This window comes from Tupaia chinensis, unplaced genomic scaffold (genome assembly GCF_000334495.1).
Source record: "Tupaia chinensis unplaced genomic scaffold, TupChi_1.0 Scaffold145396_1, whole genome shotgun sequence".
Lineage (NCBI taxonomy): Eukaryota > Metazoa > Chordata > Mammalia > Scandentia > Tupaiidae > Tupaia > Tupaia belangeri.
Genome location: NW_006205257.1, coordinates 688,315 through 700,599, shown reverse-complemented (window position 1 = coordinate 700,599; position 12,285 = coordinate 688,315).

Here is a 12,285-nt window from a genome sequence, read left to right as displayed (position 1 = left end):
ACAGGGCACATGCACTCGCCAGACAGACAGAGAGAGACAGAGAGACAGAAAACAAGAAATCACCCCCCAGGGGGGACGGTCACGCGGCAATCCCTTCTCCTCCATTCTCCTCTCGGGATCTTGGGCACTCACGCACATGCGCCAGGCGTGAGTTTTGAGCCACCGGGTCCGGGACGCGAACCGCGGTCGACTACGTGGGAGTCCAGCGACATAGCCATTATGCTAACTGCTGGTTCCCCCCAGTAAACTTCTTAATATACACACCGAAGGAAAATTTTAGGTAACCCTAATCTGATACTAATGTTCAAAAAAGTTCAATGTCTAACAATTTCTCACAAGTCATATGTTCTGAACCTTTTGCACAGATAAACCTCAGGCGGTGAAACTGAAGAAGCATTGTCTTCACAGGCCTGCATCTTCCTAACAAAATTCTGAGCAGCACAGGATCCGTATGCTGGACTTGATTAAAAAAACAACACAGGAAGGTCAGGTCTTACCACGCAGAGCAAAATGAAGCAAGAATTGCTCTTGGGCGGTAGGGTGGAATTGGAGCAAGTAGGAGGAGATTCAACACTTCTTTATAAACAAGGTGGTTGATTTGTGGTGGAATTGACCGGAATATAACCTAGTTAGTAGCCGTAATCTTTACTCGAACTGGCTGCGAAAGTGTCCTTGCTCTTTCTCTTCACTTACAGAACTATTAGCCACATTTTTACCCTCTACGATAACCAAAGAAGTTCAATTTAAAATATAAACCCAAGAAACATGAAAACTCCAACTGGGACAAGACATCATATGCAAAAACATTAATTTTCACTGTTATTGTTCCAGCTGTTACACTGTTAATTGATACAACCTATTTATTCATAAATAAATGTATTCATAGCAAAAATATGGATAATCAAACCTGATGTAACCGTCTGTCTAAAGATTTAAATTTCTCCAACCTTAGAAAATTCTTAAATGCAATTATTATTCAGTGGCTGGAAAAATCATCTTTCTTAACACCCAGTACTTTCTGCAGTTCTGTTGAGATGACTTCTTAACCTGGTAATTTAAGGTAGATTACTAAGTTTTTGTGATGTATTCGAGTTCTCCAGGCAAACAGAACCAACAGGAGTTATAGCCATGGGCTGCAATAACAACATTTTGGTCAACAATGGGCCACATCACAACAGTGGTCCCATAAGATTATAATGGAACTGAAAAACTTCTATCATCGGGGAGGGCATTGCCATCATAACACTATAGCATAACGTATATTTTTGTGGTGATGCTGGTGTGAACAAACCTACTACACTGCCAATCATAGAAAAGCACAGCACATACAATTATGTGAAGAACCTATTACTTGGTAACGATAATAAAAGATGTTACTGGTTCATGTATTTACTATACTTAAATCATTATTTTAGAGTACACTCCTCCTACTATTATTATTTTTAAAGAATTACTTAATTTTATTTATTCGTTCATTTATTTTAATTTGACCAGGGAGAGACAGAGAGAGAGAGAGGGAAAGTAAGAAAGCAAGCCACCAAGTCCAGGACTCAAACCATGGTCAGCCATGTGAGAGTGTCCAGCACCTCAACCACCATGCCACCTGCTGGCCTCACTCTGAGTATTATTTTTACTTTTTAATTATTTTTTGGAGAGGTTTTCGCTATAGGGCGTGTGTGCTAGCCAGCCAGACAGAAGGAGACAGAGAGATAGAAAACGAGAAATCACTTCCCCCAGGGGGGATGGTCATGCCGCAATCCCTTCTCCTCCATTCTCCTCTCGGGATCTTGGGCACGCACGCACATGCGCCCGGCTTGAGTTTTAAGCCACCGGGTCCGGGATGCGAACCGCAGTTGACTATGTGGGAGTCCAGCATCATAGCCATTACGCTAACTACTGGTTCCCCCGAGTATTATTTTTTTAAAAAAGTTTACTGTAAAAAAGTACACTGTGTTACTCTGGCAACAACTTCATATAGCTCATGTTTATCATGTCTTTTTTATAGACTTATTTATTTAATTTTATTTATTATTTAATTTGCTATAGGGCACATGTGCTCACTGGACACACACAGAGACAAAGTGAGAAAGCAAACCATCAGCTCTGGGACTTGAACTGTGGTTGTTCAAGTGGGAATCTAGTGGCTTAGCCACCATGCCACCTGCTGGCCCCTACCATGCCTTTTGATTGCATTATTGCCCCTGAATACTTCCTATGGGGACAAGATGTAAAAGTGGAAGACAGTGATAATGATACTCATGACCCTGTGTAGGTCTACATGAATATGTGTTTTTGTCTTAGTTTTCAACAAAAATGTTTTAAAAGAGTAAAAAAAAAAAAACAATAAAAACACTTAAAATGGAAAAACACAGCGTAAGGATAGAAAGGAAGAAAATATCATTGTATAGCTGTACAAAAGGCTAGAATCCCCGGTCCTGGCAAGGCCCACCCACCCAGCTGTCACTCTCAAGCCCACAGCAATAAAACTTTACTACATCTGGTCTCCCAAAGGAATATCAGTATAAGTCTCATTTTCTTTCTTGGATAGCTAGAGACTAAGGAGACTCTCAATCCATGTTTCAGGCGACCAAACTTAACCTTATTGCTATTCCGGCCTAACTAACCAATTTATACCTTTAAGCATGATGTTTAATCTCTCTGAGTCATAGTTCCCTCTTCTGTAAAATCAAAACCAGCTCACTGATTGCACAGATTCATCCTAGGAAAACTTCATGAATAGCCTATGCGCATTACAGTTCCCCTACCACATAGCAGACCCTGGGGACTTCCATTGTGTTTGGCACACAGTGAAAAAGTGATAAACCTATGAAACAAGTTATTAGCAAAGTGCTCTAGTTACCTTTCGCTATGTAAGAATTACCTTCACATTTAGGAAATTAAAACAACAAACATTTATTATCTCATGCAGGTTCTGAGGATCAGGAATCTGGGAGCAGCTTAGCTGGGTGGTTCTAGCTCAGGGTTTCCCATGAGGCTACAGTTAAGCCATTACCTGGGGCGTCAGTCAGCCCAAGGTTTGACTGCAGCTGAAGAAGCCAAACACTTAAAATGGAAAAACACAGCGTAAGGATAGAAAGGAAGAAAATATCATTGTATAGCTGTACAAAAGGCTAGAATCCCCGGTCCTGGCAAGGCCCACCCACCCAGCTGTCACTCTCAAGCCCACAGCAATAAAACTTTACTACATCTGGTCTCCCAAAGGAATATCAGTATAAGTCTCATTTTCTTTCTTGGATAGCTAGAGACTAAGGAGACTCTCAATCCATGTTTCAGGCGACCAAACTTAACCTTATTGCTATTCCGGCCTAACTAACCAATTTATACCTTTAAGCATGATGTTTAATCTCTCTGAGTCATAGTTCCCTCTTCTGTAAAATCAAAACCAGCTCACTGATTGCACAGATTCATCCTAGGAAAACTTCATGAATAGCCTATGCGCATTACAGTTCCCCTACCACATAGCAGACCCTGGGGACTTCCATTGTGTTTGGCACACAGTGAAAAAGTGATAAACCTATGAAACAAGTTATTAGCAAAGTGCTCTAGTTACCTTTCGCTATGTAAGAATTACCTTCACATTTAGGAAATTAAAACAACAAACATTTATTATCTCATGCAGGTTCTGAGGATCAGGAATCTGGGAGCAGCTTAGCTGGGTGGTTCTAGCTCAGGGTTTCCCATGAGGCTACAGTTAAGCCATTACCTGGGGCGTCAGTCAGCCCAAGGTTTGACTGCAGGTGAAAAAGCCACTTCCGAGTTTATGCACATCCTTTTAGGCCTCCCTTTCTCACTGGCTTCTGGCTGGAGGCTTCAATTCCTCTCTGTATAGTGCTCTCCTTAGGACTGCCCACACGTGGCTGCTGGTTTCTCTCGGAGTGAGCAAGAAAGAGAGTAAGAGAGCCGCCAAGATGGAATCCCAGGGACTTTTATTACCCTCTCTTGGAAGTAACACACCACCATTTCTGCCGCATGTTTTTGGGTCACACAAACCAATCCTGGTCCAATGCGGGAGGAGACTCCACATGGGTGTGAGTGCTGGCAGGCGGGTGGCCACTGGGGACCAACCTAGAGCTGGCTACCATATTAAGTGACTAAGGGCATCCTTTAGGAAACCACTGAGTCCTATTTACTGGATCCCATGAGGAAGTTTTCCCCATGGATACTCCTGGCCTTCATCCTACCTCTTACCTCTTGCTTCAGCTATGAATGGGATATTTAGATTATGGGTCATAATCGGTCCATATTTCTTGACTAGATAGAAACAAGGTTTTAAAATTTATGAGTTAAAATGATCTCTTCTCTCTGGGGTGGTTCACAGCAGAAATCGTGGTCAGATGAGTTTACTTTGTAAACCCAAACTTGCCTTCAGGAGAATGCAAAAGAAAGTACTGGCAAGTTTCTTTCGTTATTCAGGGTATGATGCATTCTAAAGTTAGTGATATTTTGGGCTTAAAAAAAGGGAATGCATGGCACCTGGCAATCCAACAGCTTGAACTGTCTAGGTGAGTTGAGAATTGTTCAACAATAACATCTGGCATGTTTTCCTTGATGGCTTTGATGTGTAGCCAGGCTGTTCGTCCTGGTTATCTTGATTGGCTTTTGCTTCTTCAGAGGATGGGAGTTTCTTGAGAGATTGAGACAATATTAAGCCAAGCTGGGTAGGCTTCTCTCACTGACAAGGGTGGGAAACTCAATGGGGTCCACATGGTATCCCTGTTCCTAGGCTGTCCTGAATTCCTACACAGACTACCTAACGAGTAAGCCATTTAGTTGGTCTCTCTGAGCCCTGAAAGTTAGCCTGATTGTTATTCCTGGTAGTGAAGCAGGACCAAGACCCCCAGGGAGGTGACAGAGGAAGAAAGGTACTTAGTACATCTAAATGCTGAAAGCACAGCCTGAAGAATGGGCCTTTTACTGGAACAGTGAAATACGCCATCCCAGGCTCTAAACAGAAGGGGAAACAGCAGTGAGTGATGCCGCTTATGGAAAAGGATGGAAAATGACCAAAGCTGCAGCCGTTAGAGTTAAGTACATGTTTGTACATGAAAATTGGGAATGAGGTGGAAGCAAGCAGCTAACATTCCCAACGAAACCAATATTTCTTTACTCCACCAAAACAAGAAAAAGAAAAAGAATGGGGGGGTGGGGGATTACGTTCACCCTGGAAGAGCAGAATTCATGACTTAATATTGCTAGCAAGGAAATATGCTCCCCTCGTTTGAAAGTATTTATATTCAAAAGAATTCGGTATTAGAGTTATCTATAAGCCCAGGCAGAGGTGAAGGTGAATATAAATTAGAGACAAAGCATCTCCTATAAGCCATAACATGACCCAAGGCACGACAGATGATCCACTAGCAATAAGACAGCACTACTCAGCCCAGGAAAAGGCACAACCCCAGGCCAAACATTCTCATGGCAATTTACAGAAGCCCTAATTTGGAGGTACAATGTAAGGACAGTTCTTCTGTGCAGTTACACTGCTGCATGTGGAAAATGATCCCTTAGGTAGTCTCAGTAGTTTCCTGTTATTACTGGATAATCATAAAGTGGAAGAATACACACCCCATCTCTGGGGTGTTGCCTACCCCCAAGAGAAAGGTAAGTCCGAACCAGCCCTGTTTGTACCAGGTTGTCCGGCCATAGTTGCTCAACCAGGGACAAACAAGGGACCAGCTGAGCCAATCTGATCCTGAGCATGAGGAATGAGTTCTGCCTGGATCATCTCCCTGCATGATAGGAGGTGAACTTGGAGCCTGGGACGCATCTACTACAGCCTTTGAGGCAGAAGTAGAGGAATAATGCTGGTTCCCTAGAAGGAGTGGCGAAGAACCTAAAGAGAGAATAAAAGCATAGGTACAAAGGGTCTTGGTGGAGCCTGGTTCTAGTCATTCCTGAGGCCCGAGACCCAGCTGCATAGCCTGCTTCTGGACTTCATTAGACAACTCTTTGTTTATACAATGGCTTTAGTTCCCCCCTGTTTACTTATGCTCGTTGAACCTGTCTATGTTACTGACCTCTAAGAGTCTTAACCAAGATAAGCCCCAAGACTTAATATAACTTAAAATATATCATATTCCTCTTGTCTGACTTAAAAAAATAATTATTTATTTAACTTTATTATCACCATTATTATTATTTTAAATTTAACCAGAGCAAGACAGAGAGAGAAAGCAAGAATGCAAGAAAGCAAGCTACCAGATCCAAGACTTGAACTGCAGTTGGCCAGGTGGGAGTTCGTACCTTTAATCACCATGCCACCTGTGGCTCCCCCTCTTATCTGACTTTGAACTACACTGTGCTCCCTCCCTATCTTCATTCCCATTTACTGCCCATCCAGAGTGGGTCAGCAGGATAAAGAAATGAGAGACACAGTATTAATATAGAGGTAGGTTTTGAAGCAGAGAAAAAGATAACCTTTAATATAAGAGAGAACAATTATGATCTAATTTCCTGCTAGATGTATTCCTAGCTTTAGAGCAGTGATGTACACATGGCAGGCATGACCAAATATTTGTTCAACGGAATGTACTTACACTGACCGAACTGAATGCTCAACACTGAGCAACACACTTCATGAGGCAACATTAGGGGCATTCCCAGGGAATGAGGAATGAGAAAAGGATAAATGTTATTCCTGTAATTTTTTAATGCACTCCTAGAAATATGAGCCAGAACACTAAGGAAGAGAAAGATATGAAATTAAAGATTATGTAAAATTCCAGGGGGATGAAATAGATGTACTTTTCCTTATTCTTCCAGCTAATTGCTGGTCCCTCTGTGTGGTTTTTATTATTTACTTTTTTGAAAATATATTTTTGGTTGTTTTTTCTCTTTTTTTCTTCTTTTTGTCTTTCTTTGTTTTTGTTTTTCTTTCTTTTCCTCTCTGTTTTCATTTTCTTTTACTTCATCACTTTGTTGCTCAATCTTCATTCACCGAGTGTCTAGATGGAGCTAAGGGAACTATCGCCAAACATCCAAATACTATATATATATTTTTTTTTTTGAGAGTTTTTTGCTATAGGGCTCATGAACTCACTAGAAAGGCAGAGACAGACAGAAAACAGAAAGCAGGAAATCACCCTCCCCAGGGGGGATGACCACACCGCATTCCCTTCTCTTCCATTCTCCTCTCAGGATCTTCGGCATGCATGCACATGTGCCCAGCGTGAGTTTAAACCACTGGGTCCACGACTCGAACCGTGGTTGACTACATGAGAGTCCAGTGACATACTCATTATGCCAACCACTGGTCCCTCATCCAAATACTATTAGGGTTAACATATCCCTCAATACTCACTGAATCTGCTGCACAAAGGGATTAAAATGAAATGGCAAAGAGATTGCAGATCACGTCCTCCTGCATGCCCCTGAATGCTCAGATTGAACTTCTAGAAATTAGGAAGAAGTGTGTAACCAATCAGATGACTAGAAATCACCACAAAGACACAAGAAATATGAGAAACCAAGATAATACCTCCCCCTCAAGGGAAAAGAATAACTCCTCTTCATCCACAGACAGTTCAATGAAAATCATGGAAATATCTGATAAAGAATTTAGAGGGACCAGTAATTGGCATAATGGCTATGTAACTGGCCTCCCATGTGGTTGACTGTGGTTCGGGTCCCAGACTCGACAGCTTATACTCATGCCAGGTGCGTGTGCATGCTGAATGGGGAAAAGCTATAAACAATCCCATTAAAAACTAAAACAAGACAAGGTTGCCCACTCTCTTTACTCCTTTTCAATATAGCGCTAGAAGTCCTAGCCAATCCAATCAGACAAGGGAGCAAAATAAAAGGCATTCAGATAGGAAAAGAGGAAGTTAAACTGTCCCTATTTGTAGATGATATGATTAAAAATTAAAAATCCAAAGGAATCCATGAAAAAAAACTCCTAAGTGATCAATAAATTCAGTAAAGTTGCAGGATACAAAGTTAATCTACAAAAAATCTATAGTTTTTTAATACAACAGTAATGAACAGACTGAGACAGAATTAGAGAAAGCGATTCCATTTATAATAGCTACAAAAAAAATAAGATACCTAGGAACAAAGAAAAAAACAAAGAAGTAAAAGAACTCTACAAGGAAAACTATGAAAAATTGAAAAAAGAAATTGAGTATGATATTTAAAAAATGAAAGAACATCCTGTGCTCTTGGATTGGAAGAATTCATATGATCAAAATGTCAATCCTACCCAAATTAATTTATATATTTAATGCAATTCTGATCCAATTACCCAAGACATTTTTCACAGAAATAGAAAAAACAATTATGGGGACCAGCAGATGACATGGTGGCTATGGTGCTAGACAATCCCACATGGCTGACCACAGTTTGAGTCCCGGAACTGGTGGCTTGCTTTCTCACTTTCCCTCCCTCTCTCTCTCTCTCTCTCTCTCTATGTGTGTCTCTCTCTGATCAAATGAAATGAATGAATGAATAAATAAAATTAAATAAATAATTCTTTAAAAAAGAGAAAAAAAATTATGAACTTTGTCTGGAATCAAAAAAGACCTTGCATTGCCAAGGCAATACTCTATCAGAATAATAAACTAAGAGGCATTTCACTCTTGACTTTAAAGTATATTACAAAGCAGTGATAATTAAAACAGCATAGTACTGGCACAAAAACAGATACACAGACTAAGGGAACAGAATTGAGAATCCAGAAATAAACTCTAAATCACAGTCAACTGATATTTGATAAGAGGTATAAGACAATGCAGTTGAGAAAAGAAAGTCTCTTTGGTAAATGATATTGGAAGAATTGGATATCCATCTACAGAAAAATGAAACTGGACCCTTATCTCTCACCATTAACTAGAATTAACTCAAAATAGATCAAAGACTTAAATATAAAACCTCTAACCACAAAACTACTGGTAGAAAATATAGGGGAATTTTGAAGACACTGGAGTAGGCAAAGATTTCTTCTACCTCCAAGATTTGACCTTCTGCATGGTCTAATCTGCTTTTAATATTTTCAAGGGAGGTTTTGATTTCCTGTATTACAGCCTTCATCTGTAACAATTGTTTGATTCTTTTCTTATAATGTGTGTTTCTTCTGTCAAATCATGGAAGAACTTCCTCATCACCTAGAACTCATTGTCTCTTTTCTCTTGTATCTTCTGGAGTTCATTGTGTCTCTTTTCTTGCACCTTGATTAGTTTTGTCACTATGAAATTCTGAATTCTTTATCTGATATTTCCACAAATTCCATTGTACTGTCTGTGGATGATGAAGGGCTATTCTTTTCCCTTGGGGGAGAGATATTTTCTTGGTTTCTCATATTTCTCTTATTTCTTGTGCCTCTGGTTATCTGATGGATCATACATTTCTTCCTAATTTCTTGGAGTTAATTCTGAGCATTCAGAGGCATGCAGGAGGTGACCCGCAATCTCTCTGCAGTTCCGTTTCCCTGATGCTCACCAAGCCACTGCACTTTTGTTGTTGGAATTGGATATTACAATGGCCTCCCAGTTTCTAGAAGAAATGTGCACCTAGGTTGAGATGCAGGGTTTCAACTGCGAGTTCAGAGGCATGTGAGAGGAGATGAGCTGTGCTTTCTCTGCTGCTCCAAATTTCTCCCTGCTGTTCACTTGGCAATTTCTCATCTCTGATTTTCAGTCATTTGGTGTCCTAACCCAGGGGGACAGCCGAACAGGTTTCCTGAGTGAAGGAGTGAGAGCTGGGACAAGCGGCATAATGTTACAGCACGGAGACGACACAGTGTCTTCAGTGTTGTCTGTTTATTGTGGGCAGCAAGATACAGCACAGAGACGATGCAGTGTTACAACTCTTCAGGGTCGCATCGTTTATTGTGAGCATCACAGAGACAATGCAGTGTCACAGCTCTTCAGGGTCGTCTGGAGACGATGTAGTGTTACAGCTCTTCAGGGTCTCCCAGGTTGTCTGGAGACGATGCAGTGTCAACACTTCAGGGTCTTCAGGGTCGTCTGCGGTGTTTCAGCTCTTCAGGCTCTCCCGGTCGTCCTCTGGCTACTGTGGGCCAGGCATCGTGGTTATATACACACTGGTGGGTTGTAAATGGTGGGCCATGATTGGTTGTAAACGGTGGGCCATGATTGGTTGTAAACAGTGGGTTATGATTGGTTGTTTTTGGACCAATCATGAGGTGCCGGATTCTAGTGGCCAATCAGAGCAAAGTTTCGAAGGTCAGGTTTTTTGAAGGGAACCAATCATGGCAATTATTTGCTCTCTGAGAAACCTCGGCAGACTCACTGGTGCGCAGCCTCCCACAATTTGGTGGTGTATTCACTTTTGACTAATTTGTTGTAGAAGGTTTCTGCAATGTAAGCTTGTACACTTCCCTTTACTGTGAGGTATTTCCTTTACTGTGTTCTGCAATGTGCTATTCACAGAAAGACATTTGAATTCAGATTTTTGAAGATGTGTTTCTTCCTTTGTGCAGTAATTTCAGTAGGGGCTGAGGATTTCTAGAACCATAAAATTATTCAGATGTTTGACTACTGTGCACCTACACCTGTCTAGATACTCAGTATGTGGAAGCTGAGATGCAAAGTGAGAAAGTCATGTAAAAGAAAAGAAAACACACAGAAAAAGAAAAAGGTGGGGGGGGGAGAGAGAAAAACAACCCCCAGAAAAAGGGGGGAATCTTTTTACAAAAAGGCAAAAAAAAAAAAAAAAAAAAAGAAGAGGTTGGGTCTTTAAGGAGAGGTTTAGAGCAGAGGGTCTTTAATTACCCTAGTCCCTGAAAGGAGCAGGGCCCACCCCAGATGTAGATTAATTCTGTCTAGGTGTTTAGGTCTAGAAGGAGAGGTTTAGAGTAGGTCTTGAGTTATCCTAGTCCTTGAAAGGGGCAGGGCCCACCTCAGATGTAGATGGATTCTGTCTAGGTGTTTGGGTCTGAAAGCAGAAAAGATTTCTTAAGTAAGACCCGTAAAACATAGGTAATGGTCCTTAAAATAGACAAGTGTGATTATATCAAGCTAAAAGCTTCCTCATAGCAAAGGGGACTATAACCAAAGTGAAAAGACAACCCTCAGAATGGGAGAAAATATTTGCTAGTTATTCCTCAGATAAGTTATTGATATCTAGAATATATAGGGAATTCAAGTGGTTCACCCATAAAAAAATCCAATTAAAAAATGGGCAAGTGAGTTGAACAGACAATTCTCCAAGGAAGTCTTACAAATGGCCAAGAATCATATAAAAAAAGTTTAAAGTCTCTTGTAAGAAGGGGAATGCAAATTAAAATTATAATAAGAGGGACTAGTAGTTGACTTAATGGCTATGTTGCTGGACTCTCACACAGCCGACCACGGTTCAAGTCCTGGACCCAGTGGCTTAAACTCATGCTGGACACATGTGCGTGCATGCCCAAGATCCCGAGAGGAGAATGGAGGAGAAGGGATGGTGGCGTGGCCATCTCCCCTGGGGGGGGGGGTGTGATTTCTTGCTTTCTGTCTCTCTCTTTCTGGCAAGCACACGCACCCTATAGCAAAAACCTCTCAAAAAAAAAAAAAAAAAAAAAAAGAAAGAAAAGAAAAGAAAAAAAATACCACTTAACTCCAGTTAGAATGGGTAGAATAAAAAAAAAATAATGATAAATGTTGATGAGACTGTAGTAAAAAAGGAACTCTCTTACACTGTTAGTGGGAATGTAAATTAGTCCAACCTCTGTGGAAAATAATATGACAATTTCTCAAAAATCTACAAATAGAACTTCCATATAACCTAACAGCCCTACTTCTTGGTAAGAAAGGTAAGAAAACACTCAATTGGAAAGATATTTGCACATCTATGTTTATTGCAGCATTATTTATAATTGCTAAAACATGGAACCAACCTAAAAACTGATGTTTACGTTGAAAACCTGTGGCATATATATACTATGAAATATTACACAGGTATGAGAAACAATGAGAGCCTATTGTTGAACTCAAAATGGATGAATATAGAAAATTTAATGTTAAGCGAAGTGAGTCAGACTTTAAAAGATACACATTGCATACCCCCGCTCAGTTTGTACTGAGGGCCTGCACTTCATGGCAGTGGTTGAAAGATCTGAAGATGTGATGGTGGAGAGGTTTGGTGGGGATACTAGTGACAGAGGGGGAAATGGCTGATAGAGAATGGGTGTGAATTGTGGGTGTGGAAAAAAAAGAAAAAAGATTATAAATGATAAACTTTTGTTTACAAGAGAAATACAAATCAAAACCTTTTTTTGGTATTGCGTGAAATAGTTCACAATAGTGTGTATCTGTTAATTTATCT